A 26,840-nucleotide genomic window follows, 5' to 3' on the forward strand; every position below is an offset into this window, starting at 1 on the left:
ACACGTGCTGCAGAAAAACGGAACTGAGGCCAACGGGCGCCACGCGTGCTACTTGTATACCCAATGACGTCACCCTCGACGGATGCCTTCGAGGGACCATCGACTCGACATCGACGCACGGCGCCTTCTGCCGAGTAAACATTTCCAAAGCAGCTAAAGCTGGATGGAATACATCTAAGATGAGCAATACGTTGGAGGACACAATCCATTCGAAGTGGAAATTCCCAATCCACTACGAACGCGCCCCCTAGAGCTCCTTTTGGGGGAAAGTCCCTGGAGCAGAACAGTCTGCACTTCCGTTTGACACTGGTCGTGGTTGACACTGGTCGCTAACAGATCCTCTTGAGGGGTTCCCTAAAGGGTGAAGATCTCTTGGATGACTTCCTGAGCTAGTTCCCACTCGTGGGAGACTGTGCTCTGCCTGCTCAGAGCGTCCGCCACGGTGTTCCCTTCTCCGGCGTGGTGACCTGCCGATAAGGAGATTCCTTCTTGAATCAGCCAGAACCAGAGCTGCATTGCCTCTCTGAACAGTGGTAGTGACCCTACACCACCTCTCTTGTTGAGGTTGTACATGGCCACTGTGTTGTCTGTCATTATCAGGGCGTTCTTTCCCCATACAAAGGGCAGAAAGGCCTTCAGCGCTAGTTTGATTGCCCTCATCTCCAAAAGGTTGATGTGTAGTTTTGACTCCAATGGAGACCAACGACCGCTGACTGTCAGATCGTTGGCGTGGGCTCCCCACCCCGTGAGTGAGGCGTCCGTCACAATTACCTTCAGCCATGGTTGCTAAAAGGGTTCTACCTTCAAAATGTTTTCCTCACAGGCCCAACACAGAAGATCCTGAGACTCTGCGTGGCACCTAAATATGGTCTGACATCCTGCCCGAGAATTGGGACCATTGAGTCCTGAGAGCCCATTTGAGAGATCTCATTCTCAGCCGAGCCTCTGGCACAAGGAAAATGCAGGCTGTCATGAGGCCGAGCCACCTCAAAAAGTCAAAGGGCGAAAGACGCTGGCCACTCTCGAATTTGGTAACCATCTGCAGAATGTCTTGAGCAATCACCTCAGGTGGCGAGTCTTTTCCCAAAGGATGCATCTAGGACTGCTTCAATAAATTGCAGCATTTGAGATGGTATCATGTGGGACTTCTTGAAGCGGAGGGAGAAGCCCTGTGTGTTAGGAGTGACAGGTGGAGCAGAGATGTTCCAGGGCCTGTTGGGGAGAAGGTGCCCTGGTAAGCAAGTCGTCCAGGTAGGGATAGACTTGAATCCCCCCGCTCTCCTGAGACTCGCTGCCTCCACTGCCATCAACTTGGTGAACAATCGCCAATGATCTGGCAACCCTCGGGCAGTCAGACTAAATGGCAGAACTCAAAACTGATAATGAGAACCGCCAACAGTGGTACCTTCTAAGCTTGGGATGGATTGGCACATGAAAGTAAGCTACCTGAAGGTCCAATGATACCATCCAGTCCTGAAGCTGGAGTGCCTGAAGGATCTGAGAAAGGGTAACAATCTTGAACTTGTCCTTCCTGAGGAACTTGTTCAAGCATCTTAAATCCAAGATGGGTCTCAATCCTCCATCCTTTTTGGGGATTAGAAAGTAAGGGGAGTACCAACCCTTGTTCCTCTCTGCTACAGGTACTGGTTCTATAGCACCTTTCTCCAGCAGGGTCAAAGTTTCCTGCACAAGGAGCGGATCTAGAACTTTGAAAGAGTTGCTCCCCGGTGGATAATCCAGAGGCCTTTTTAGAAAGGGAAGGCAGTAACCCTGGGTTACTGTTTCCAATGCCCAGGCATCCGAAGTAATACCCTGCCATTCTTGCAGATGATGCGAATCTGCCTCCCACCGGGGTTTTGTGGATTAAGGCCACAGAGGTTTTGAGGCGGCGGATGCAAGACAGTATAAGTAACTCTTCCCCTGTCCACCATTGGGGAATCTTCTCTGACCCCTTTGATTCAACAGTCCTCTCGCTCTTCCAACTGAGGAGCAATAGTGAAAGGACCTGCCACACCAAGATTTTCCAGTGGGGCGAGGACTGCAGCTTCTCCTGGCTCTCGTTAGCCTTGCTGCCAAATAAGCGAGTGCCGTCAAAGGGCATGTTAAGAATTCTGCATTGCACATCCAGAGCATATTCAGATTCTCAAACGACGCGTTCAGGGGAGGAACTCAACAACGAAAAGGGCGCTCTGTGATGCCCTTTCTCCAGACGCTGTGAGGACGATGACTTGTGGTGAGACCCACTCCTGGATCGAGATATTTTAGCTTTCTTCTGATGAGGAGAGTCACCTCTCGACTGGTAGGATCACTACCTGATCACTTTTTCAATGGAGTTGTTGACAGGGATTAATGTGACCTATCTGCAGCTAACTTCCCTCTACGCTCTTTCAGGGCTTTAGCGGTCACCAATGGGTAGGATCCGCATTCTGATGTTATCGAGTGGATCCTAAGCACCAGAGACACACCCCATGGGTGTCCATAAGGGACATTTTTTAAACCCCAATCTTGGAGTCGATGACGATGCCATATGTTCACAAAATTCGATCGGTTTCTTGAAAGAACCGAAGTGATAGCTCTCGCGGACAAACTGAACTGTAGCCAACGGTCGCTGGGCGCGCTGTATACCAGCGATGGCATCGGCATCGACACAGAGGCCTTCGAGGGACATCAAGTCGACAGGCATCGACACGCAGCGAGCCCAGCTGGAAACATTTCCGAAGCAGCTTAAGCTGGATATGGAGATATGGATATATCCTAAGATGAGGAATATGTGGGAGGTCACTATCCATTCGAGGGAGGACGTTTCCAGAGGGCCAAGTCAACCGTTAGACAGATTCAGAAGGCTAGAGCAGGTTACAGTAGGGATCAGGAAAGCCAATGATTGCTCAGAAAGAAGTAGGTGAGTCTCAACACATGAGGGGTCTACTTAACACCCCCACACCCCAACCATGGAATGTGATCTGGATGGAAATGACCAATTCCATGCTTCTAAATGCAAGCACCACCACGGATGAACTTCCAATGACAGGCTCCTGTGTGAGTATGAACGTCAGACAGAGTGATGCAGTACACATTAGGACGGTTCTTGAAAAATTGGGTACTGGGCCAGAAGTAGTACCAATGACAGACATTTCAGTGAATGCAAGAGTGCCAGAGTCTGACAAGCTATTGCAATTTCCTGGGTGGCCCAACATAGCAGCAGAGGAGAAATCTGCCCTTTTCTGTAGTGCGTGAGAAAGAGGGACCCGAGAGGGATATCTAGCTACTGTCACCTGCCTGTACATCCATTTGTGTCCGGTTATGCAAGATTGTGTGACACTGTCTAATTAAGGTCTGCCTGTTGCTTTAAGTTCTGTGAGACACAACTTTAAATAACGTATGGTCTGGGTGTTCGTTTTTAAAATGATCCCATGGAGAGGCTGAGTGAATACCTCCTGGAAAAATCCAGAGAGGATCTGGTCTGTATGGAAGGAGGAGGTTGAAATGGCTGGAACTTAAAGCAGTGTTTATAGAGCTGAGAGGAAGGATGATAGGCTGGTGACTGTTGTGGCAGTACTGACATGAGAGAGAGCAAGAAAGAGATGAGAAGGCTAAATATAATATGAGTAAGAGAAAGGAAGGAGGAAATAAATTCAGACTGCCACTGGTTTCTTGCTGGGTTATGATCCATATCGTTATTTTGATTTATATTCAATTAATCATTATGGAGGTCATTACGAGGAAGGAGGTAACCGGGTCCGGGTTCCTTGAATGAGGAATTATCGGGCCATTCCGACCTTGGATGGCCCGGTAATTCCTCATTCAAGGAACCCGGTCCCGGTACATTCCCATTCCCATTCGAGCCCCCATAGGGCTCAATGGGAATGGGGATGATGCTAACAATGGGCCCGTTAATAACGGGCCCGTTGTTAGCATGCTGGTCTGCTCGTGGGACCCGCGAAGGACGCCTGGTAAAACAAGGCATCCTTTACGGGTTCACGCAGGCAGACCTCGTAATGGGGCGGTAAGGGGTTGACGGCTCCGGCGCCGTTAACCCCTTACTGCCTACCTCGTAATGACCCCCACTAGCTTCTAATCAATGTTATTCAATAAAGCATTTCGAATCACACTATTTTCATGCCTAAGGGCCTCAAGATACAGTTGGTATCTCTTTGGGATAGTACAGCTCAATTCATGGGAGGTTTTGAAACATTAATTTACAGGCTTTTCCAACCATGCAAACATCCCCAGCTAAATAATGAAGCACAAAGTCGAGTGAATAATTCCCAACATGGAGATCTTCAAGACACCAGCATTCCCTGTTTTCTGATACTGAAACTCTTCATTACCAGAGCAGGGCTCATCAAGTTCTGCACAGTCAAACAAGCTCTTCAGCTGGTACTAATGACAAAGTGTCACCTAACAAGCCACTAGCTTCACATTTGCCTGATCGTCAATAATGGGACCTTTCATCGGCCTACTTCACATTTATTTATTATTCTCTTCTTGGTCCTCATTTAAATCAGATGATTTGCATAGGCACTGAAGACTATTCCTGCAACTCCAGGCTCTGGCTACAAAAACGTGCAACTCGGACTCATTCCCCCTTCTTCCCGCTCCCGCTGTTCTCAAAGCAGACATTGAAACCTTCCTTACCTACCTCCTCTCCTACCTCCTCTCCCACCTCCTCCCCCTTCCCTCCCATCTTCCCCTCCTTCCAATTAAATTATACTGCATATTGTATCACTGGTTTGTTTCATGATTGTAAATATGCTTCTTTCATTATTGTACCTTGTTGTTATACTGTAAAGTGCTTTGGATTAAAGCGCTATATAAACTTAATAAACATAAGTATGCCAAGCTTCAGAAGGTACTATGGTACATGATGGCTTTTTCCTTTGATCTGCTGCACAGCCATAGTGTTTTCATAACCCAAATGACCATCGCCCCTCCCCCCCCAAAGTAAAGTGTATCCTTAAAGCGCTTCCTTTGCAGCTTGGCTAGGTCTAACTCAAACGAAGGCCTCACTGTCATTATGGGGAGTGCATAGTGAGACTGTTGTTCAAACATATTCCCTAAAAACCAGCTCTGCCTAAATCAATACAAGCCTCAAAATTATAGTAATATTATAGCAATAAAGGTAAGGGCAATTGCAAACCTAGTTCTGCCTTACCCAAGGACCAGCAGCACGCCTGCCACAATCCTGTAAACAGTGATTTACTTATTGTGAGGGGGTCAGAAATGTGAGGCAGACAACTTGGCAAAGGTTTTTCACGAGAAGCCATTTTATTAAACAATAAGGGTTTGATAAATGTCTCACTAACCCTAACCTAAAGAGGATTTCCCTGCCTACCAAAGTAAACTAAAGGAAACACTCTAAAACGTAATATGTCCCTCACACTTGTGCATACATTCAATTAAAAAAAAAGGTAGTAAATGGCAATTCATGGTAACAAACAAGATTTATATTCAACAAAGATCTAATAACTATATCTCCTTGTAACCTAGGTTGGTTCCCCTTCTGCAGATTCACAACAGGAATCTTAATCAAAGGTGTAAATAAACAAGTTCCTTTTTGTAACCAAGCTCTTAATCATGAAGTTCTTCTTGCTACAAAAAAGTCTCATTTGGATTTCAACCAACAGTTCCGTTAGACGATAGATTTGTATCTCTCCACTTATAGCAAAGAGCGCAACACAAAAACACTTCCACAACTTATCTGTATTGCAAAAAAGGTTTATCAGGATGTTCCTGCAACAACTTATGAAACACTTCAGTGGCTTTGCCACTTCTTCCTTCAACAACTCATTAAACATGTTAGTGGTGCTGCCACTTCTTATAACTCAACCACAGTTCAGTACTTCAATAATTCTATCCTGGTCTACTAACTTTCCAGGACCACCACTAGAATATCCCTATTCTGGTATACTCTCCTGCCAGGACAAAAAAGCTCTTACCACTACTACACATACTCTGTGGTGAGTTCTTCTTCAACCTTAAGAAAAAGTCTCAACTTTCATCAACATCCAACATCAAAACTTCTGCTGGGAAATATCTTACACATTTCTGCGGTTTATTCCACTCTTGGTTTTGCCACAGGCAATGAGGTTACTCTGCTCACCTCCTGAACAATCTATATCATGAGGGCTTCTGTCCTGCCACTTCTGTTTCCCCACTTTTACATCAATCAACTGCAGACAATAGGTCTTTCTTCTACTTGCTTCTTTTTGGCTTAGGGAATGCTTGTTGGTGTCCTGTTTAACTATTGTCTTTTCCTCATTCATGCCAAAAATAGTTACAATCTTCCTGCAACAATGTTCTTTTGTTATTTAGCCAACATTATAAAAAGGAGGAAAAATCTATAATTCCTAAAATATTTATGAGATGTCACTATACAAATCCCTCTAGTTACACCACTCCAAAAACCTTTCCTAACAAACATCCTAGGCTAAATACCATTCACACCTCATATGTACATAATACACACCTAACCTCTTCCATCTCTGATGGTGTTGTACTGAATAAAAATCCCAAACAAAATCACCTTGTAATTCCTATTAATATTATGGACTCAGAGAGAGGGCGCTAGAGGGCCATCCAAGATTGCCACCTTGGACTAAGCTCCCACTTAGCCCCACATCAATCCTGCAAAATCCTGCGGTTTCAGGCGTCTCTGCGAATCGAGCTCCTGGTGCCTGAAACGTTGGCCTCTCCAGCATCATCCACAATAAATCTGGAGGAAAAACGGCCCCCCCATCCTGAAAATCGGCCCATGCGGCCCTGTTGCCGAGCGTAACACTCCCGGCCTGCGTTAGCCCGGCCGCCCCTCTGAAGGAATCCCTGTGCCGGGCCCGAAGCGGGCGCCCTGGATGTCGTCGGCGAGGCGTCTGTGGCGAGGAGCGAGCGCCGACCATCTGCACGTGGGAGGGAGGTTAAGACTCCTTTCCTTCCCCCCCAGCCGGAGCCGACAGCAGGGGAGGAACAGCAACCTAGCGGACGAGGCGGCGGCGTGTGGGACGAGCTGTGTCGCAGGCCCCCTGCCATTCATCCGCTCTGGCCCGCGTCCTTCCTACCTGCTCCGGCAGCCAGCCCTCCCCGGCTGTGAGCCGTCGAGCGCGAGACGCCCTGCGGTCACCAGCAAGGAGACGGTCTCGCTCCCCCTCCTCCACGCAGAGCCGGCGATCGAGTGGGAGCCACAGCGACGCGGCGTCCGGGTGGCTGGCTCCGCTGCCTGCGCCTACTCACGCCGAGCCTGCCCGCGCCTGCATGAACCCGGTGCAGCCCTCGCCTGGAGGATCCGGCGTAGTGGTGCAGGGGCACGAAGGTAAGGAGAGGGGGGGAAGCCGCGATAGACACCAGACAGAGCGGACCCTGCCTGCGGCCGGCCCTCCTCCCCCCCTCCCTCCCTGCGCTAACACACCTTAGCAGGGACTCGGCGGCAGCGGCTGAGTCTGGCTGGCACTCGGACTGCACGGTGCCCCCCTTGCAGAACGGCAGCCGCGTGCACAGAGAAGTTAGCAACTCCCAGCACCTCAGCGAACTGCACCTTCCGCATTTCGGCGAACTCTGCCACTTACAGCTGGGAAGCCGCCCCTATTTGGATGATCATCTGTCCCCACACCGCGGCACACAAACACCTACGGCAGCCCCGCAGTCTTCCTTCTCCCAAATATATACCAGCGAAGACAGCCCCCCTTGTATCAAAGAGGGCCGCGAGGCCGACAGCTATCTCCATACGCCACTCCTGCACCGAAACACACGGCAGGGGCTGGGTTTGGCAGAAACGCACCTTACACGAGAGGGACTGCTTCTCCGCCCTTCATGGCTGCGAGCCACTTGTCACATCCAGCAACATCCAGCCAAGTCCACAACTCGGCTCTCGAGGAGCCCAAGAAGTAGTCGAACCACCCTCAATCCACATAACTCATACCCATCCTCGCAGCCACAATGGGAAAAAACGACAAATCCCAGAGGAAGCTGAACTTCGAAGGTGGCTCGACCTCTAAAGCACCTCTCCAGCAAGAGGACCAAGCTCCTTCGTCTATTGGGCTTCACCAGGACGCTGCCTCCGATAACCCCTTTGAAATTAAAGAAATCCTCCTAGATCTGAAGGCGGGCATTGGCAGTTTGAGCAATAAAATGGATGGCCTTGCGTCCAAAGTCGACCTCCTGCAACACCGCATGGACTCTCATACCGAACGCATGAACGAAATGGAGCAGAGAGTGTCGAACCTCGATGACAGTTCAACAACTCTAACCAATAAAGTCTCCCAGCTAGAATCACAGATCAAAATAACCGCAGGCAAGTGTGAAGACATAGAAGGCAGGTCGAGAAGGAACAACCTAAGGATAGTCGGAGTAAGAGAGCTGCAAACGCAGGAGAAAATGGAAGACTTCGTGGAATCTCTGTGCATCAATCTAATTGGCAGTGATGCTCTGTCCAGTCTTTTCATAGTGGAGAGAACTCACAGAATTCCAGCGTCGAGACCAGCGCCAGGTGCTCCTCCCAGACCAATAATAGCGAGGCTATTGAATTACAGGGACTGAGAATCCTTACTCCGGCTCGCCAGAGAGAAAGGCGATTTAAACTACGAGGGGGACAAAATCCATTTCTACCCAGACTTCTCCCCAGCAGTGCAGACACAGCGAAAAACATTTGCCGGCGTCAAGCAGAGACTCCGTAATAGTCAACTGGCGTACTCGATGCTATACCCGGCGCGCCTCAGAGTCCAGCACGAAGGAAAGGTTCAGTTCTTCCAAACCCCAGATGAAGCAAACTTATTTCTGGACCGATTAGGATGCCCGGATCAGAACCAAGCTCGCCCCAGACACCAAAGAGACAGAAACCCCAGGAACCCTCCATAAACGACAAAATCAGGACAGCTTCCAAGAAGCTGTCTAGCAACTCAGAGTAAGCCGAAACATCCACAAGTAGCATCAGTCGGGGCGGGGAGACTTGGGAGGCACCGTGCGTCCCTAGCACAGCTACTGTTAATTTGTTTATTGCCTACGTTGAGTTCTTCCGCCAGGGTGATGGTCCTGACCCCTGGTGGGGCGACTCCATGGGCTACGTTGTTTAGTTGTTGGTTAACGAGGCTCCTCTCGGTGGGCCAGTTTGTGGTTGCCCACCCGATGCAGAGTAACGTCTCGGGCCTGTTGGAGTTAGCCGTAGTTCGAGTCCTCAGAGGTTACTAGGAAAGTTCAGCCCCACTGGTTTGTGTCTGCCCGGCTCCCCGACTTCTCCCTGCCCACCATCAAAACCGTCACTGCACCCAGTCTTCCGCTCTCGGAGCACCGACCCAGACACTGGGTTAAGCATAGCCAGACAACTACCGTCTAATACACCAATGAAGCGGTCCTTTATAAAATCTAAACCGCCCCATTCAATGTCTTAACGTGGACTATAAGAGGCGGCAACATCCCAGCTAAAACCAGGAAAATCCTGCATTACCTCAGACGCCACGAAGTGGATGTGGCCCTGATCCAAGAGACTCATCTCACTCCAAGGAAAGATCGCCTGTGGGCCAAGAGCTGGGGTTGCCACAGATACTTCTCATCCTATTCTACTTATTCGAGGGGAGTCGCTATCCTCATACACAGACGTCTCAGTTTTCGGCTACTACATACAGCAAAAGACGCTGAGGGAAGAGCACTCCTGGTGAGCACCATCATCCCCGGTCAGAAAGTGACCTTCGTTAATTCATACGCACCGAATGTGGATGGCCCCGACAACTTTGGTTGGGTACTGACTCAGCTTTCCACCCGCGACCCTGCAACAATTATCTGGGGCGGAGACATGAAAACAGTCATGGACCCTATGCGAGACAGATCATCGGCTACACAACAACCGCCATCTAAGGCGGGTCTCCAAATAAAGGAAATCTGCAAAGCGTTCGATCTACAAGACATATGGAGAGTCTCTAGTGGGGATCAGCGTGATTTCACTTTTCACTCTGCAGTTCACAACACAAACTCCCAGATTGACTATTTCTTTACCTCAATAAATGGCCCCTTAACATGCGACCGGTGCTGCATCCAGCCACGAACACTCTCAGACCACTCACCACTCTTCCTAAGGCTCAAACCAGCCAATCCCACCCCGCCACTACAGCGCTGGCGTTTCAAGGTGGGCGCGCTTTGGGACGAAGTCTTTGCCTCTGAACTAAGGGAGGAGATAGAAGTATTTCTAGAGGCCAACATGGGATCGGTCGTCTCAGCGGGCTCAATATGGGAAGCGCTAAAATGTTTTATCAGAGGAGTCTGCCACGCCAAGGAAAATGGCATTCTCAAACTCATTAGGAGTGAACTTACAACAAGCGAAAACAAATTAAGGCAGCTTGAGATCCAGATTACGAACAACTCCGATCCGGAAGCAGCAGCTGCTCTAAAAACAGAAATACAGAAATTCAATGCTGCACCGGAGCGTGAGGTCAAATTTCTACACCGTACCAGCCAGGTCCGTCAATACAGAGAGGGCCAAAAACCAGGTGCTCTGCTGGCGAACCTGATCAGAGCCGATAACAAACAGTCACAAATCGAAAGGATCCGATCCAGGCATGGCAAGGAAGTCCACACCGACAATGAGATAGCTGAGGAGTTCAGTCTGTTCTACCAAGACCTCTACAGTGCCAAGCTCCCGAAAGACTCAAACGTCCCTCTGGAATACCTCGAAGACACTGAACTCTATTGGGTCGAACATCACCTACGTGAACCCTTGAACGAGTTGATCTCACAAGAAGAGATCAGAATAGCTATAAAGTCCCTGCCTTCATCCAAGGCGCCTGGTCCTGACGGCCTCACAGGCGAATTCTACAAGGCCTTCGCAGAAACTCTGGCCCCGCTCCTGGCAGCTGTGTATGAGGAAGCGTTGGAGCTGGGGACCCTCCCTCACTCATCACGGGAAGCCAATGTCATTCTTCTACACAAACCAGGTAAACCACTGTGTGGTGTGTTAAATACCAAAAATAAAGTTTAAAAAAAATATATATATTATGGACTCATACTCTCCTTCTGCCTCATCTCAGTGCTCGAGGCGTTCTGAGTCAGTATGTATTGAAAGAAACCCTAAACTAAACACGCGGTCTAGTTGTAATAAGACAGATCAGCTGCGTGGGATATTTAAAGATGGTTTTCACTTTCAATCGAAAAGCGGAGAAAACAGAATCAGCACGGGTGGAGCGGGAAGCAGAACCGCAGAGGAAGGCAGACGCACAGGCGTGAACCGGAGTGAAGGAGGCAGGTGCTCTGAAGCTGCTTCTTGTCAGCCCTTCTTACCGGAGTGCCGGCAGACCCAGGGGAGAGTGGCAGGCTCTAGGGAAGTGCCGCGAAGGAACCAGCTGTTGCAGAGAGCCTATCAACAAAGCAGTCAAGCCAAAGAGCAGCAACTTTACCAGCGAGTGAACGCAAGGCCGGCGGAAGAGCCGAAAGAGAGTTTGCCAAGCGGGGCGCCATTCCAGAATGAAGACTTCACCGCAACAACCTGCTAGGGGTCAGAAATGCTATGAGACACTGGTGAGTTAACCCAAGTGTGCATTTTGAATACCGTCCAAGTAAAATGGAAAGACATAATTTGCACAATTCCTCATGCCCGCAATGTCAATATGGGGAAAGCTGGAGCAATTTTATTATAAGCCGGTAAATGTTAATGAAGAAGCTGAAAGGCAACAAATCTCCATATGTGAGAAGTTCATATGGGGAATGTTGGAGCAAGCACTGCCATCAGCAAAAGAATACTTGTGAAGAAGTTAAAAGACAGAACTTGCTCCAAGCTTCCCCATATGGCCCTCTCGCATATGAAGACTTGCTCAAGTAGAAGTCCATGAAGTATAGACAGTACAGGAAAACTACTGTGCTATACTGTGAAATAAAGAGAACATTGAAAGAAGTCCTGATAAATGGGATATCAGACAGTGGGTTTTCTGGGGGAAAGATAACTGGCAGGAGAGTACACCAGGGAATCTAAAGAAACTACAAAAGGAGTCCTGGCGGGAGAGTATACCAGGAAGTAATCCTTGAAGCAGTTGTGTAAAATACATTTTTGCCATCCTTGAAACAGTTGTGTAAAAGAAACTCTTTAGCATCTCTGGAAACAACAGTTTTATAAAAGAGTCAATTTTGCAAACTTTGGGAAATTTTTTATTGAGGTAGAGTCATGTCTCATTCAACCAAACAATACAGCAGTTAACATTGGTGGGCACCTACGAGTAGTACCAGGTGCACAAACATAGTAGTATCACATTACTAGCTGCTGAGGGTGTCTCCCCCCCCATTGTCCTGTACCCTCATTCCGCGAATGCATAGTCTGCTGTCCCATAATCTGGGCACTAAACCAAGAGGTAGGCCGCCAGAGGGCCCCATATGCTCTTAGGTCCTGACCTTACCGCACAGAGGAGTCTGTAGTCCTCGTCAAGGTCACTCTGTCTAAATCAGACTATCCAGCCATGTCCAGGTAGTGAAAGGGACCCAGCTGGTCCATCGCATCAATATACATTTTCTAGCCACAATCATACTGGCAGACAAAAACTTGCGACCAGAGCCCGGGCCAATGGGAGCCACCCATACATGCAGCACAGCAATTCCTGAGGCAGAGTGCAGTGCACCACACTTGCAAGGATACCCATCACCTCCTCCCAGAACTCTTCAAGCCTGTGGCATGACCACAGCATATGTAGAAGATTGGCTGCAGGCGCCTGGCAGCGCGGGCACTGGCAACTTTTGGTGGAATCAAACAGAATGTAATGGGAGGGTGTAAGGTACACCTTGTGTAGGGTCTTGAACGGAATCAGCTGGAGTCGGGTATTGAACGCCCCTGTACGGGATTTCGCACACATTACTGACCATGGTAAATCAAACATAACTCCAGCATCCTGTTCCCATTCCAGCCAACATTTCAATTGCCCTAGACTCCCGCTGTACCTGCCATAAATCGTTGACACCAACCATTTGGCCAAGGCGATATTGTGGGAGTGTTAGAGGAGAATTCAGAAACACAGGGAACCAAGCTTTGAAAGCAGCCCTAATGCTAAGTATTGAAGCCTCCTTCAGATGCTATCCCGCCATTTTAACCACAATAAATTCCTGGGAAACAAACACGCAATCAGGGTAGAGGTCTGCCATAGTGTCTATCCCCACTGCATTCCATTCAGTCACAATGGCCTCCTCACAGGTGGGTGGGAGGCATTCCATTTTCCAAATCTGCGGCCCAGGGTTGTACAGTAAGTCCACTCCCAGTCACCCAAGGAGCTTTTTCCATGCATGTACCATACAAGCAACCGGGTCAAACTTGCACGTGTCAGCGACCCTTCTAGATACCAGAACTCCTTGGAGCGCATACAGGCTCACCGAACATTTCGCAATACGCACATGCTGATGCTGATACACTTAAGCACCCGACATCCGGTAAGAGACGAAATGGACTTGTGTCACCAAATGTTTCTTATCCAGCTTGATGCCATAGAAGGAACAGGGTGTTCCAACTGATCCGGGGAGCCCTAGAGTGCCATGCTAGCTTCACTAACATCTTCCTCAACTCCACAAACAAGGCTGCACCGGGCCACACCGGGATATTATGAAACATGTATAACAATTTGGGGACGACAACCAATTTGGCTATAGCAACTCTGCCTAGCAGGAAGAGGGGGAGCGCACACCACCTGTCCACTCTGTGCATCAGGGCCTTCAGGTGCGCTAGATGATTGTCCGCTAGCAAGGATACTAACCAAAAACCACAACTTCTTGTGACAAGTGCCGCAAAGGAGCCCCTGGGTCTTTAACATATAGCACAGGGTCATCTGGATATGGCGACACCAGTTCTCTCATCCCTCCCATCGCCAGCCGACGTGCAAGATGGAACCTCTGCAATCTTGTCGCTGGCGGTTCTATAGCAAGAACAAAAAGGAGCGGGGATAACTAGCACCCCTGCATAGTACTGTGCCCCAAGACAAACGCTTCCGATTGAATTCCAAACATCTTGGCCATAGTACCCAAGTATAAAAGGTACACTGCCAAGAGTATACAAGGTACACGGCCAAGAGGAAATACGGCAGGAGTCCCAGCATCTTCAGCACTTCAAACAGGTATCCCCACTCCACGGAGTCAAATGCCTTCTCCATATCAAGGAACGCAGCCACAGCCTGCACCATGGGGTCGATTTGTGCCAGTATGGAAAAGAGCTTACACAGGATCAATGAGGTCGATCTTCCCGGGACGAAACCAGACTGATCGTGATGAACTAGCCCCGAGACAAATGGCAGTAATTTTTTTTTGTTTATGGTTTTTAAAACCTTTACAAAATAAGATACATATACATTTCATTTCAGTATAGAATACAACAGTAAAAGTGAACAAATACATAATTAAAAAAATAGTTAATCATTCATAAAAAGACATATGTTCGACTAAATCCTAAACATAAAATAAGTTACAATGTTTAACCAATACTCAACATATATCAATAAGCATTTGCATGTAAGGATAAACAATTGTGAAAGGATGCAAAAAGCAATGTGCAAAGTATTAGAATAAATAAGATGAAGTCGAAAAAACAAAATAATCATCAAGGTTAATACATCAGTAGGTAGCAACAGGAATCAAAGATAATACATCTAAAAAGGTACCTTGGCTATTCTCTAGTCCAATGTTTCATTTATGCAAGAGTGCGTCGAGTTAATTTTCAGTAATTAAAATATCTGCACAGTTGGAATTTTCAAAAGTAATACCCCCTCTATTAAAATTTTGATTTACACACAAAGGTAAATGCAGAGGATGTACTAAACACGCCATTGTAACAATAAAACAATTTGTAGTTGAGGTAGAACAACATGAAATAAACCTTTTTCAAAAAGCTAACAGACAGCATGTCTTCATCCTCACGTCTTTAAGTGGAGAATTAAAATTTGTAAAGATCAAATTGCAGTTCCATACAACTGAGGAAATAGACTAAGGCAAAAATTAAAGGTTTGTGCATACCAGTCATCATTCTAACCCATAAATGCTCCAAACAACCTTCAAATGTTGGATTAAAAAACTTCTTAAACCGATCAGTCCGTTGTCCCTTAAAATGTATGCATTCTAAGACTAAGGGCCTGATCACGACCTTGGCGGTAACGCTAACGCTATTAGCACGGGGGCTATTAGTGCGAGCGCCATAGCCCCCGGCGCTAATAGCGCGGGATCACGAGTTGGGCGGACTTGGAAGTCCCCCCCCATTCCCCATTGAGCCAATTCGGGAATGCCCCATTCCCCATTGGGCTCAATGGGGAAAATTTGCGCTCTTACCGCCGGCGGATTTCTCGGCGGCGGTAATAGCGCGAATTTTCAGCGGATTTCCCCCCAGCCAAGAGCTGGGGCGAAATCCGCCAAAGCCCTGATTCGGCGGACCCTTAAATCCGGCGGTAATAGCGCTACCGCCGGATTTAAGGGTTGCCGCCGAAGTCGTGATCAGGCCCTAAATGTTTAAGCGATTCCATTTTCTCATGACCGTTTGGAAATCTACATTGAGTGGTCCAGCTGGAGTCTGTCACAGACCAATTCGAAACTCGTTCATGGGTATTTAATTGATTCAGTTTGAATCTTAAGTAAGTGCTCCGCACAGCATTACTCGAGAAAGAAGTAATATAAAAAGGGTACAGAGTCCTCTTCCTTGTATATTTGACATACTCTTGTAGAGGAGGTCCCAGATATGGCTTGCACCCCTGGCCCCCATTGCAAGTTGCCAGTGAAATACTCGCCAAGGTATGTGACGTATGAGGAGCAACTGAACCAACAGAGAGCTGCACTGGGCCTATGCCCAGTGCCCATCAGAAGAGCAATACCCGTTGAAGTGCCTATAACCAGACAACCATGGGCAGCACGGTACCCAATCAGACAACCATACCAGCTGCTGATACGAAACGATGAGTATTTACAGACTGTCAATGAGGAGACACAAAGAGCCCCGATAGAAGACGAACGATGATGAGAAGAGGGCCTGGACAGACTAACGCATGAGAAAAGGGAACAAGCGAACTCGTGTATCCACGAAAACAGATGTAAGAGACACGAAGGACAACACAATGTTAAAACATAAGAAACGTCGTAGCGAAAGAACCAAGATGAAAGAATCGAACCTGTTAAGTGTGTAAATAGGCTTGAAACGCAAGAAGCTAAGAAATTGATACTGCTTGCAATGCATAGTAGAAGATTAGAGCGGCAAGCGCCAACCATATACGTCTACCTCGATACAGCACAATGTACAAGTGCGACTCCATTTCATAAAAGCAGAAATGTACCCAGGCGGCCAGAGGCCTGACATGCCAAGTTTCTAAACCCAGCCAAAGGCAAGGAAAAGAGCGGAATCGAAACTTAACAGGATGGCTCAGGCCTGGGAAATCGAGGTCAACCCAAGAGAGGGAGGCAAGCTTCAGCTAAGGAGAATCGAAACTTCAGAGCATACCAGCCTGCCCTGCGAAGGTCAAGATAAGGAGGCCCAGGCAGGTGGTGGGGCTACAAAGAGAATTAAATACACGAAAAGCTGGAAACTGAAGCAGATTCACGGTGAACCAACACGTGACCAACCAGGCGCGAAGATGTACCACTGTCTGATGTCACCCAGATCCGAGGGTGCCATAACTTTTCCTGATAAGAGACTACAGTTTTGAGGCCTTCCTTAGCCAACTAATTGACACATTGCCCTAAAACCACTGATTGATGGAAGGGAGGCAGGGTGAATCTTGGGACACTAGGCACCTGGGTGTCCAGCCTGCTTGCTGCTAATTAAAGTGGAGATTAATGTTTAGGGGTGTAACCTGTCCAATCACAATGGACCAAGTTATCTGGAGTCCTATAGACATTGCAACCAATAGGACGTCGTACTCAGTGACGTCAATCACGTGTGATGTAGAGGGATGGGCGTAGACGCCCACCAGATAAGAGTTAACCAATCCGCATGCTCTATTGTCATATACAGATATAACACCAATACTTAAGTTACCTTCCCCAACCAAATATATTGTGGGATGATTTTTGTAGAATTAGACGTCAATGATGACGAGTTTAGCCTATAAAAATGGCTGTCCGACTGAAGTTCGAGGAAGTCGGAGCGAGAAAGGTGTTTGCAATTGTCAGAATCCTTTAATAGATTGCCTCTTGTTGAACGCGTCGTGAAGTAAAGAATTCTTTCTACCAATGTGATTCTCAGGGGTATGCAAGGACAGACTGAGAAACCAATTGGTCGAAAGATGTTATGACCTCGCTGGAACCGCAACAGCTGCACGAAGACGAGGGCTCTGGACAACTCCTGATGACTGCAGAAGAAATACCACTAATTACCAACTAGTATAGAAACCTCTAGTGATACCTCACATCATACAGAACACTAACCTTCAGAAGAACGTAGTATTAACCACAGAAGTTTCGTACAATTTGATCCTCAGGAATGATGGGTTCTGTAGACCACAAAAAGGTATTTTAGCATAGCAGATAACAAAAGGTACAGCGAAAAGAATGGCAAAGGCAGGGAGGAGTTCTTACCAGTGTGTCCGGGAAGTGATAGACCCCCAGGTGAATTCTTGTCCTTGTTGCCTCTTGTAAACGGAGTCCAGTTTGGTGGTAAGTAGCTCCAATGCACCATGCACCTACCCCGACGGCACGAGGACGCCTAAGGTGCCAAGGCAGTCTCTAGTCCAGCACCGAAACCCTGTGCCCGCCGGCACGAGGACGCCTAAGGTGCCTAGGCAGTCTCTAGTCCAGCACCCAAACCTGTGCCCGCCTAAGACCCTAGTTGAGCCAGACAGAGGGTAGTAGATGAGGAGCAGAAGAACAGTATAGAAGAGGAATTAGACAACAGTAGATTAGAGCCCCAGGAATGATAGAGAAACAGGCAGAAGTATCAGGTAGCAAGCGGTCTTGAACCCACCCAAGTCCAGAATCAAGAATAAACTCACAAAATCACAAAGCCAAGCAATCCAAGAACGGTCCGAGGTCGAAAATATCCAAGAAAACATCAATACAAGGGCTATCCAGGCGCAAAATCCAAGAGAAGCAATCCGAGGTCAAGGTACCAGTAAATCCAAGAGAAAAAACAAACGCTGCTGTCAAAACACGATCAGAAGCGCTGAGTGGAGGGCGAGGAGGAGTTAAATACCGGACTTCCGGCAATACCCCGATCACGTGACTCGCTACGTAAGGAATCACGTGGGACATGCTGCGCCCATTGCCGTAATCGCCATGGCAACTTCCAAACAAAGCGTCCGTAAGGTGGTTTCAGACGAGCGCGTCTGCCCAAGTTGACTCGTGAACAAAACACCGCTCCCCTCTGTATTTTACCAGGTAAACGTACCTGTTGCCGCCTGCGAGAGGATAGAGAAACGGGAGGGATGCGAATCCGGGACCGTTTTCTAACAGCAATGCTGCTGATTTCCATATGCTGATGTATGTATCATTAAACGGACTTCCCTTTGCCAACTTACTGAGTCCTGATTTTTTAGATGTGCTGGAGTATGTGAATCCTGCACCCTGTCCTCACATGGTGCCGCTATCCAGTATTACAAGTTCTCGGGGGTTGAGTACTGACCAATGGGCCCGTCAGTAATTTCCTCTCCTCCTGAACACTTGGTAGCGCGAGGATGGTTTCGGCCATCGATTATTGATAATCGATTGATATAGTTATAAGACACTTTTAGACCGACGGCACGAAGTAACTCTGAGCCTTCGGTTACATCACGAGTCCTTTCGCCATTCCGGCTGAGTAGGCTGAGAAGCTCCCCGTGGACAATGATAGTGTAAATATTCCAAAAAATCTGCAGTGGGTCTGAAGGAACCCGCCTTTCCAAGCATAACCCTTCTCATTCCCATGGGCAGTGGATCGGACGAAAATCTTAAAGCAGGAAGAGGAAGAGGGGATGATCCTGAAGTTCCAGAGAGGAAAAGAGGCGATCGGTGAATGAAACAACGAAACTAGTTACCTTGGCAAATGTCTTATAGGCCTTAGTGTAAGAAGGGGAAAGGTAACGAAGGGTGGCGGTGAAAAAATAAAACAGTTAGAAGTAGAGAGGACTGTATATATATAGGTGGTAAAGACTCGAGTACCTGAAGAAAACTGTAAAAAGTATCAGGGGGGCACCTGAAATTAAAAACGTAAGAAATACCGGGGGGGGTGGGCACCCGAGAGAAAACTGTAAAGATTCGCCTTGTTCCTGCGCTTTAAAGAGCGGTCAGAAGGAACGTGAACCCAGAGCCCACAGAGGGGGGACGTTAGGCTACGATTACGTTTAAAGACGTAATAATGGGGTTCGTTCAAATCCCATGACGGGGTAATGATTAGAAGGCAGGTGTATGTATGACCAGCTGGTGTCTGTCTAGTATGTCAAGTGTCTGCCATATGTGTCTTGCTATATGTTAAATGTACAATAACTGTATTGGTGATTGATTGAAATGGATTTTGGCTTTACGCGATTCTGTAGTTAATAGGGAATCGCCAGTAAGTTCATGGTTTCTTTTGAGTAAATAGATAGTATACAATTTGGCGGGAAAAAATTTGATTGGAGCTTGCGGTTGTGGTGCTCGCTCATACTTGTGGAAAGATCAAAAACTGTGTAAGCATTCTTGGTGTTGAAATCAAGAATGGAAGAAGTTACCCCACTTGCGCACTTGTGCAAGCAGTTGCCCAAGCATGCAACAAAGCTGAAGAAATATAGCCAAGAGTGGGTTAAGGGAACCGCAAATAAGATGTTCATGCCGTGGCCTCAGAATGGGTCATTATCTAAGGCTGTTTTACAGCACATGACCACCTTCTTACATGCGACATATAGCGGTAAGAAGCTCGAGAAACGCCTTGCTGTTCTCGAGCTTTGGAAAATGTTTGAGAAAACGAAGGAAGAAGAACCACCTGCAGACTGGATATTAAATGTATGTACGGAGGGGGGTGAGACGCCTACCGCGCCACCAGCCCCGCCAGAACCAGTCATTGAGGGAAGCAAATCAGAGGGTCTTTACCCGTTACGAGAACTCAAAGCAGCCACAGGGTACAGTAACCCCGCATATGAGTCACCTGCGAGCAGTAGTGACGAAACTTAAGAACAGGAGCAGGAAATTGATTTGGCCACCACAGTCCTGAGGGACAAGGAGAGGCGCGGCGATGGTAGTAAGGATCAGGCACAAGCAAGTGCACCTCTCGATAAAGAGAGAGAGGGAAAGAAGCGGAAGGGAAGTGATGAGACAGCATTCACGAAAGACGAACGGATGGGAGGACAGATACTATTAAAGCTAGATGGAAAGGGAGGTGATGTGCGGACGAGAGGAAGGCACAATTAAGAGCAAAGAAAGGAGAAAGAAGCAAGGGATGAAAGGACGAGAAAGAAGGATAGACTAAGGAGAGAACAACTATATCGCGAAGAGCAAGGAATACCGCTCAGTCGCACACAGTATGCAGCCTATGAAAAATACAGGCTGAACATGTTAAAATTGGAGGAAGAAAGGAGAGTGCACAAAAGGAAGGTGAAAAAGAGGGAAGACCAGGAGAGTAGAAGGGAAAAAGAACATAGAAATGAACGAATGAGAGAAGTAGATAAGGCTAGAGAAGAAGCGAAAAAGCGAAAGGAGACAGATGAGGCATTGGAACGAAAACGAAGACAAAGGGCACGAGATCTTGAGTATTTGGAGAGGGTAGTTGTCAAACCCAATCCTACGGTAGAATGGGAAGACAGAGGAATTCTTTCCTGCAAGCAATGCGGTACCAGGTACAAGCGGGATAAATATTAACGATGACCTCGATACCAGAAGCATCGGGGAAACGATTGACAAAATATATGATGAGATGGGACTGGAAGTAGTCTACCAAGGGGAAAGGGAAGATGAGCGCTTAGAGAGCACCCAGCTATATGACACTGAGGATGTCACCCGAAGTAGTGGGAGTAGGGGACTGTCCCTGGACAGACTGGAGATCAGGCAGAACGAAGAGGAGGCGAGGAATTGCATAAACTGGGATCATTCAGGATTCGACTCCGGTGGGGATACGGAGGACGAGGCACAGGATGAAGAGAGGCGATGTGAAAAGCCGCTCCCTCGAGGCCAAGGGGTATGATGGTCCGACGCCAGTGAATCTGAACCTAGGACATCGAAACCTACCAAGGCACATGGCAAACGTGAGAGAACACCCTGCGACCAGAAGGGGGAGCCAGCATCTGCCTATACAGGCAGATTAAGGGCATTGCCGGGTAGAGGGCAAGGTGATAATACTGCCCCACCATTAGACGGGAGGAGAGGGGGAATAGAAAAGGAAGATTGTGCCTTTCAATTCCCGCTGCTAGAAAAGGGGGGGAGCAAGACCACAATATATCCCATGGCCACACATGGACCTAGAGAATCTTAAAAATAAGCTTCCAATGCTGACATCGGGAGCAGGGAAGTGGATACATGAGTTAGAGAAAATGACGGGGGGCGTCACCCTAGCCATAGGGGACATTAAGGGTCTCCGGATTGCTATACTTGGAGAAAGAGCAGACGACGTATGGAAAAGGGCAGGCTACCCTAGGGTAACTATAACCGACACCTCCCATGACGGAGCGCCATTTAATAACTGTAGAGCAGCAGTATGGAAAGCGCTGCGTACGCTATATCCAGACACATCTGATATGGGAGCTATAATGACTCTGAAAGTGAGGATACGTTGCTTTATATCCAAAATTTTCAGGATGTGTGGGTACTCGAAACGCATGAGTCTTGGACGAAATCTATCCCTGTATTCTATCACATATTGTGCCAAGGGTTACCAGAACCGGAGCAAAAAGAGCAAAAAAAATTAGTAGGAATAGAAGCCAAACCGTGGGCTGAAATACAATTGACAATTGCACATTACTGCAGGCTGCTGCAAGAAAAGAAAGGAAGAAGGAAGCAACGCGTAAGGGAGAGGAGGCGAAGCTGGTGCAAAGGAAGCTCTCAAAGTATGCTATTGGAGGGGGCCATGCTAACAAGCCCAGCCGAATCGAGTGCACCACGTGCAACTAACCCGGCACAAAACAATCAGGCCAATGCAGGATTTTACCTGAGGGGAAGGGGTTTTGGAGGAAGAGGATGGCAGAGTAATCAGGGAGGGTTTCGAGGTAACCAAGGAGGTGTTCAAAATGTTCAAAGTGGAATCCAGAACACGCCAATGGGCAGTCCAACTATGCCAGATGGACAGGTGGCCCGACCACCACCAGTGTGTTGGCTGTGTGGAGTGACAGGGCATGTGGCACGCATGTGTAGAAGCCAAAGCATATGGCAGAACAACCAAGGGATGGGGGCAGGCATGGTGAATCAACCTGCTACCCCACAACAGCGCAGTGCACAAAACTATACTGTACAACAGCAGGCGGTTGGCTTGCAGCAAGGTGCACAGCAAGTGGTCCAGCCACTGAACATGGGGAATGTACCACAGGGACAACCCAAGCAGATACTGCCGCAAGTGGCTCAGGGCACTAATTCCGGTGGGGGAAACCCACAGGTATACAGTGGACCGAGCCTATATATATGAAATAGGATGGCTCACAGGGAACTCCGATGTGTTCTATCCTATCAGTGACACCAGACCCTAACAGGGAACCTAGGGTAAATGTCACCATAGGGATGAAAGAATATTCCTTCTTAGTGGACACGGGTGCAACGCGCTCGTGCATACGAAAGTTATCCTTGTCCGGCGAGGCCATAGATACCCAGAGTTTTACTGGAGCTAATAGTAGAGTTCCCTTTACTGATGCACTCCCAGTCTCAGTGGGAGAGTGCGACATGAATGTACCTTTATTGTATTCACGTCAGTCCCCGGTGAATATCATGGGTCGGGACTTGATGACAAAGTTGAAAATGACCATCTCGTTCACTGAGGATGGCATAGTGTGCTCCACCCCAGGAACACATTATTCAAGCGTGTGCGAAATGATCTGAGCATGCTCTGGACATGCAGCTATGAGAGCTGTACCGCTGGAGCCAGAAGTTTTCACATATGGTGTATGAGTGCTTATGGCAGAATTGCCAGGCCTCGCAGACAAAACTATAAGAACCCCTGATGAGTTTGCATTCAGAGTGCTGTTCTGAATGAGCCACCACTGTGGCCCCCTCCCGTTTGCTCGTGCGTGCACAGTGATTTATATTCGATTCAACCTCTCTGCATGTTTAGCCTCGTTACGCCATCTGCGCAGACGGTTAGGAGATCGGGTTTCTCTTTACGTCTTGCAGGCGTCTGAATGCACGCTGTGTCTTTATTGTCCACAGGCCATTAATCGGCATTTGTAGCATACTAGCCACTCGTGATCACAGGAACGCTACTGGACAGTACCCTGGGTCCAGTTGATGGAATGAGGATATAAGCCTTAAACATCTCCAATATGATGGGAAAAGCCATTAAATGACTCTATACGCGTAATTAAGATTGTGAAAGGAACGGTAAGCCGTTATTTTCCACCACTAATGCCTATATTTCGAGTGCCTGTAGAATACTTTGACAGAGACGCATTTTGTTTCTCTTTTATCCTTTTGATGCAGAATAACCAACGATGCCCTATGAAACTCTAGACTGCACTAACATGGTGTTAAAGACCAACCACCTCGGATGATCGTTCTCGGCCTCCGTTGTGAAGCTTCATGTGGTGATGTAAGTTATGATTTTGATTTTGTGGCCTAATACCGTGGTGCACTAACTTATTGGAAAGAGGTGTTGCTTTTACCTATTCCAGCTCGAGTTAGTACCTCAAGCAGTCGAGTAGATTGAGCATTATGCTGCACTAATGTGTCCCCCAGAGAGTTTTTCCATCTAAGGATTTCTGTTCTAGGAAGCACTGGGAGTAGGGTATTCTATCAACTCTCCACAATGCTTCCAATTGGTATGTGCTGGGACCTATCGAGTAGTATCGTGTTATACTATCTTTAGACCACTCTTAGTGATAAACTTATCAGTTCAGGTAGTTTACCACCGGTTGACCACAATTTAGTAATTGGGTCGACTTCTAATGTTCATTCTTTTCTATCCAGTAGAGAATGAATAAACAGGGCATTACTTAATTTTTACCCCGATTTGTTCCCTTTTCAGATATGGCGCCCCTGCCTTGTTGCTGATTCTCAAACATGTTTGGACCATTTACTGGACAAGAAGGGTTGTCGAATTATCAATTCACATAATTATGTGTCTAAAGAGATTGCATTCGCTTTTGTGTTGGTTTTATCTGCTTGAATCTGCAATGATCTGATTGTAGTTTTTATAAGCTATGTACCCCAATTAACGTCATTAGTGCGGTAGTTTGGTATTGGTAGACAGCAGACTACCCCTGAAGAATTTGTTTAATTTTGTTTACACACACTTTCAGAAAGAAACATGTTGGGAAAATGATGAATGTATGAATGAGAAGGTCTGAATTAGAATTAGAATGAATGTAGTGAACGATTAGGTTGACTCTGGTGATATTGACACAACACTACCGTGGAGTGTTTTCATTCTTTACCTACTCCTGGTTCGCACAAGGTTTATTATACATTTTTTGGTATCTGTGGTGACTATCTTGTATATAATTTTTTCTATATGTTCTGCTGTTTTACCTCCAACTGTGAAGAGGTACATACTATTAGCAGCTGCACTTTATACCAGTTATCTGGTTATTGTTGTTTTTAAATGTTGACTATGAATTGATTCAAAGTATTTTTTTAAATGATGAAAATTAATAAATGATATATATTTTTCGTAAACTCGTTTTGAATCTAAATCAATAACGGGTGATTAATGTTGCAGAGGGAAGGGACGCTGTTTGAAAAGGGACCTAATTAAGCCCCTTGGCACCGTTTTGTTTGATGTTCTAGGCTTGCCTAATAGGTAGAGGTTGTGCCAAGAAGAGGGCTCAGAATCCTCTGACCTCCCCATAGGTGTTTGCTTGAGTTTCTATTCAGGCCAAGAATACCCATGCACGAAGAGGAGGGACAAGTATTTCCCGTAATGATACAATCTGGTGCGGTGCGAGGAAAGGTAGTATTAGTTGAAGGATATGATGATGAGGGCAGACCGTGGTGTGCGATTGTCGCCATCGAAGAAGGGTATCGAGTGACTGATGTCACCGATGACGATCTGTTCGAAGAACACCCTGACCTAGAAGAGACGCGGGTGGAGGTGAGTCTTACTTATTTTGGGTCAAAATAATCAAACGGGAGGTGCCACAGAGAATGATGTAAGCATTGGTACGCCCAGAATATTTTGATGACGACATGGCCCAAGTGCCTGCCACAATATGGACTACAGGGTCCTATGATGTAGGTCTCCTGAAGGGGGCAGGCGAAGTAAAAATTAAATTGAAACCAAGAGCGATTTTACTGCGGGCACGACAATATCCCATGTCCAGAGAAGCAGATGAAGGGATTGCAAAGACAATTTCCGCCATGATGGAGCAGTGACATCAGAATCACCTTGCAACACGGTGATTTATCCTGTCAAGAAATCAAAGGGAGGGTCCTGGCATTTTATTCCAGGATTCATGAGCATTAAACGACAGCCGAGTTCCCTCTAATCCCTAATCCATCCACAATTTTGTGCAACATACCCACTGAGGCAATATACTTCACGGTGATCGATTTGAAAAATGCATTTTTCTCGATTCCATAGCATCGTGACTCACAAGACCTGACTTCATTTACTTTCAGACAAATGCGCCCGAAAAGTACGAGGTTGCCACCAGGGTATTGCGAATCACCGTCCATTTTCAACCGAGTCCTGCAGATGGACCTAAGCAATATTGCAGTGGACAGTGTTGTCTTGCAGTATGTAGATGACATTCTGATCTGTAGCATCAATGAAGAGCAATGCAGGCGCGACTCTGTCCAGCTATTGACTATACTGGCCGAGAAGGGGTACAAGGTTGACAAGGATAAGTTGCAGTACTGCCAACAGGTTGTGTTGTACATAGGACAACTGATCTCACATGAGGGGAAGAAGGTACCCCAGTAAGGGCTGAGGTTATCATGAACATTGCCAAGCCACGCACGATAAAGCAAATGCAAAGCTTCTTAGGTCTGTGCAATTATGTCCGAGCATGGGTCTTTGACTACAGTTCATACACCAAGCCCTTGCTACTAGCCCTTAAAAAAGCCCAGGCAACGAGAGAAGAAATTGAATGGAATGAAGAAATGGAGAGGGGGGTTTACAGAACTCGAGGAGGCAATTTGTAAGGCCCCAGTTCTCGGGATTCCAAACTATGCTGAGGAATTCTATTTGTTTTCCCATACTGATGGCAATTTTATGACGGCAGTGCTCGCGCAGCGAACCTCGCTGGGGTATAAACCCCTAGCATATTACAGCGGGAGTTTGGACCCGGTCATGAAGGGCCACTTCCCATGCGAACAAAATCTAGCCGCCGCCACATTCCACATTGAGAAGGCGTCATCCATTGTGATGGGGTGCTCCATGACATTATATGTTGAACACTCACTATTCACCATACTAGAGAAGCCAAAGGGCACGCTGACTCCTCAGAGAGCATCAGCCTACGAGGTGATGATCTCTAATCCATGGATCAAAGCAGTGTGATGCAAAACTGTGAACTCTGCTACGTTCATAGCTGAGCCAGTCACTGAGGGAGAACCTATACACGACTGTGCGAACTATGAGGAATTCTATGATGAGATCCCCCAGGGTAAAGGAAAATGCCCTGGCGAGTGGAGAGATCGTCTTTATTGACGGGCCTTCAAGAATTGACCAAGAAGACGGACAAAAGGTATACAGGCGTGGCATGATCAAACACATAGCGAATGGAGAGTTCCAAGTACTTGTCAGTGCACGAATACCATATCATTATTCGGCACAGGCTGCAGAACTAGTGGCATTGATACTCGCCATTGAGAATCACTCAGACCAGGAAGTAACAGTGTACAGTGAC

General features: G+C 47.4%; 1 protein-coding gene across 2 annotated transcripts in view; it reads right to left on the reverse strand.

Annotated features, from left to right (window-relative positions):
• Positions 1–26,840, reverse strand: part of CEP89 (centrosomal protein 89) — a 1,655,177-nt gene that overhangs the window by 1,369,425 nt on the left and 258,912 nt on the right. The gene's annotated exons all lie outside the window — the stretch shown is intronic.

This window comes from Ambystoma mexicanum, chromosome 1q (assembly GCF_040938575.1).
Source record: "Ambystoma mexicanum isolate Mex_15411 chromosome 1q, UKY_AmexF1_1, whole genome shotgun sequence".
NCBI classification, from domain to species: Eukaryota; Metazoa; Chordata; class Amphibia; order Caudata; family Ambystomatidae; genus Ambystoma; species Ambystoma mexicanum.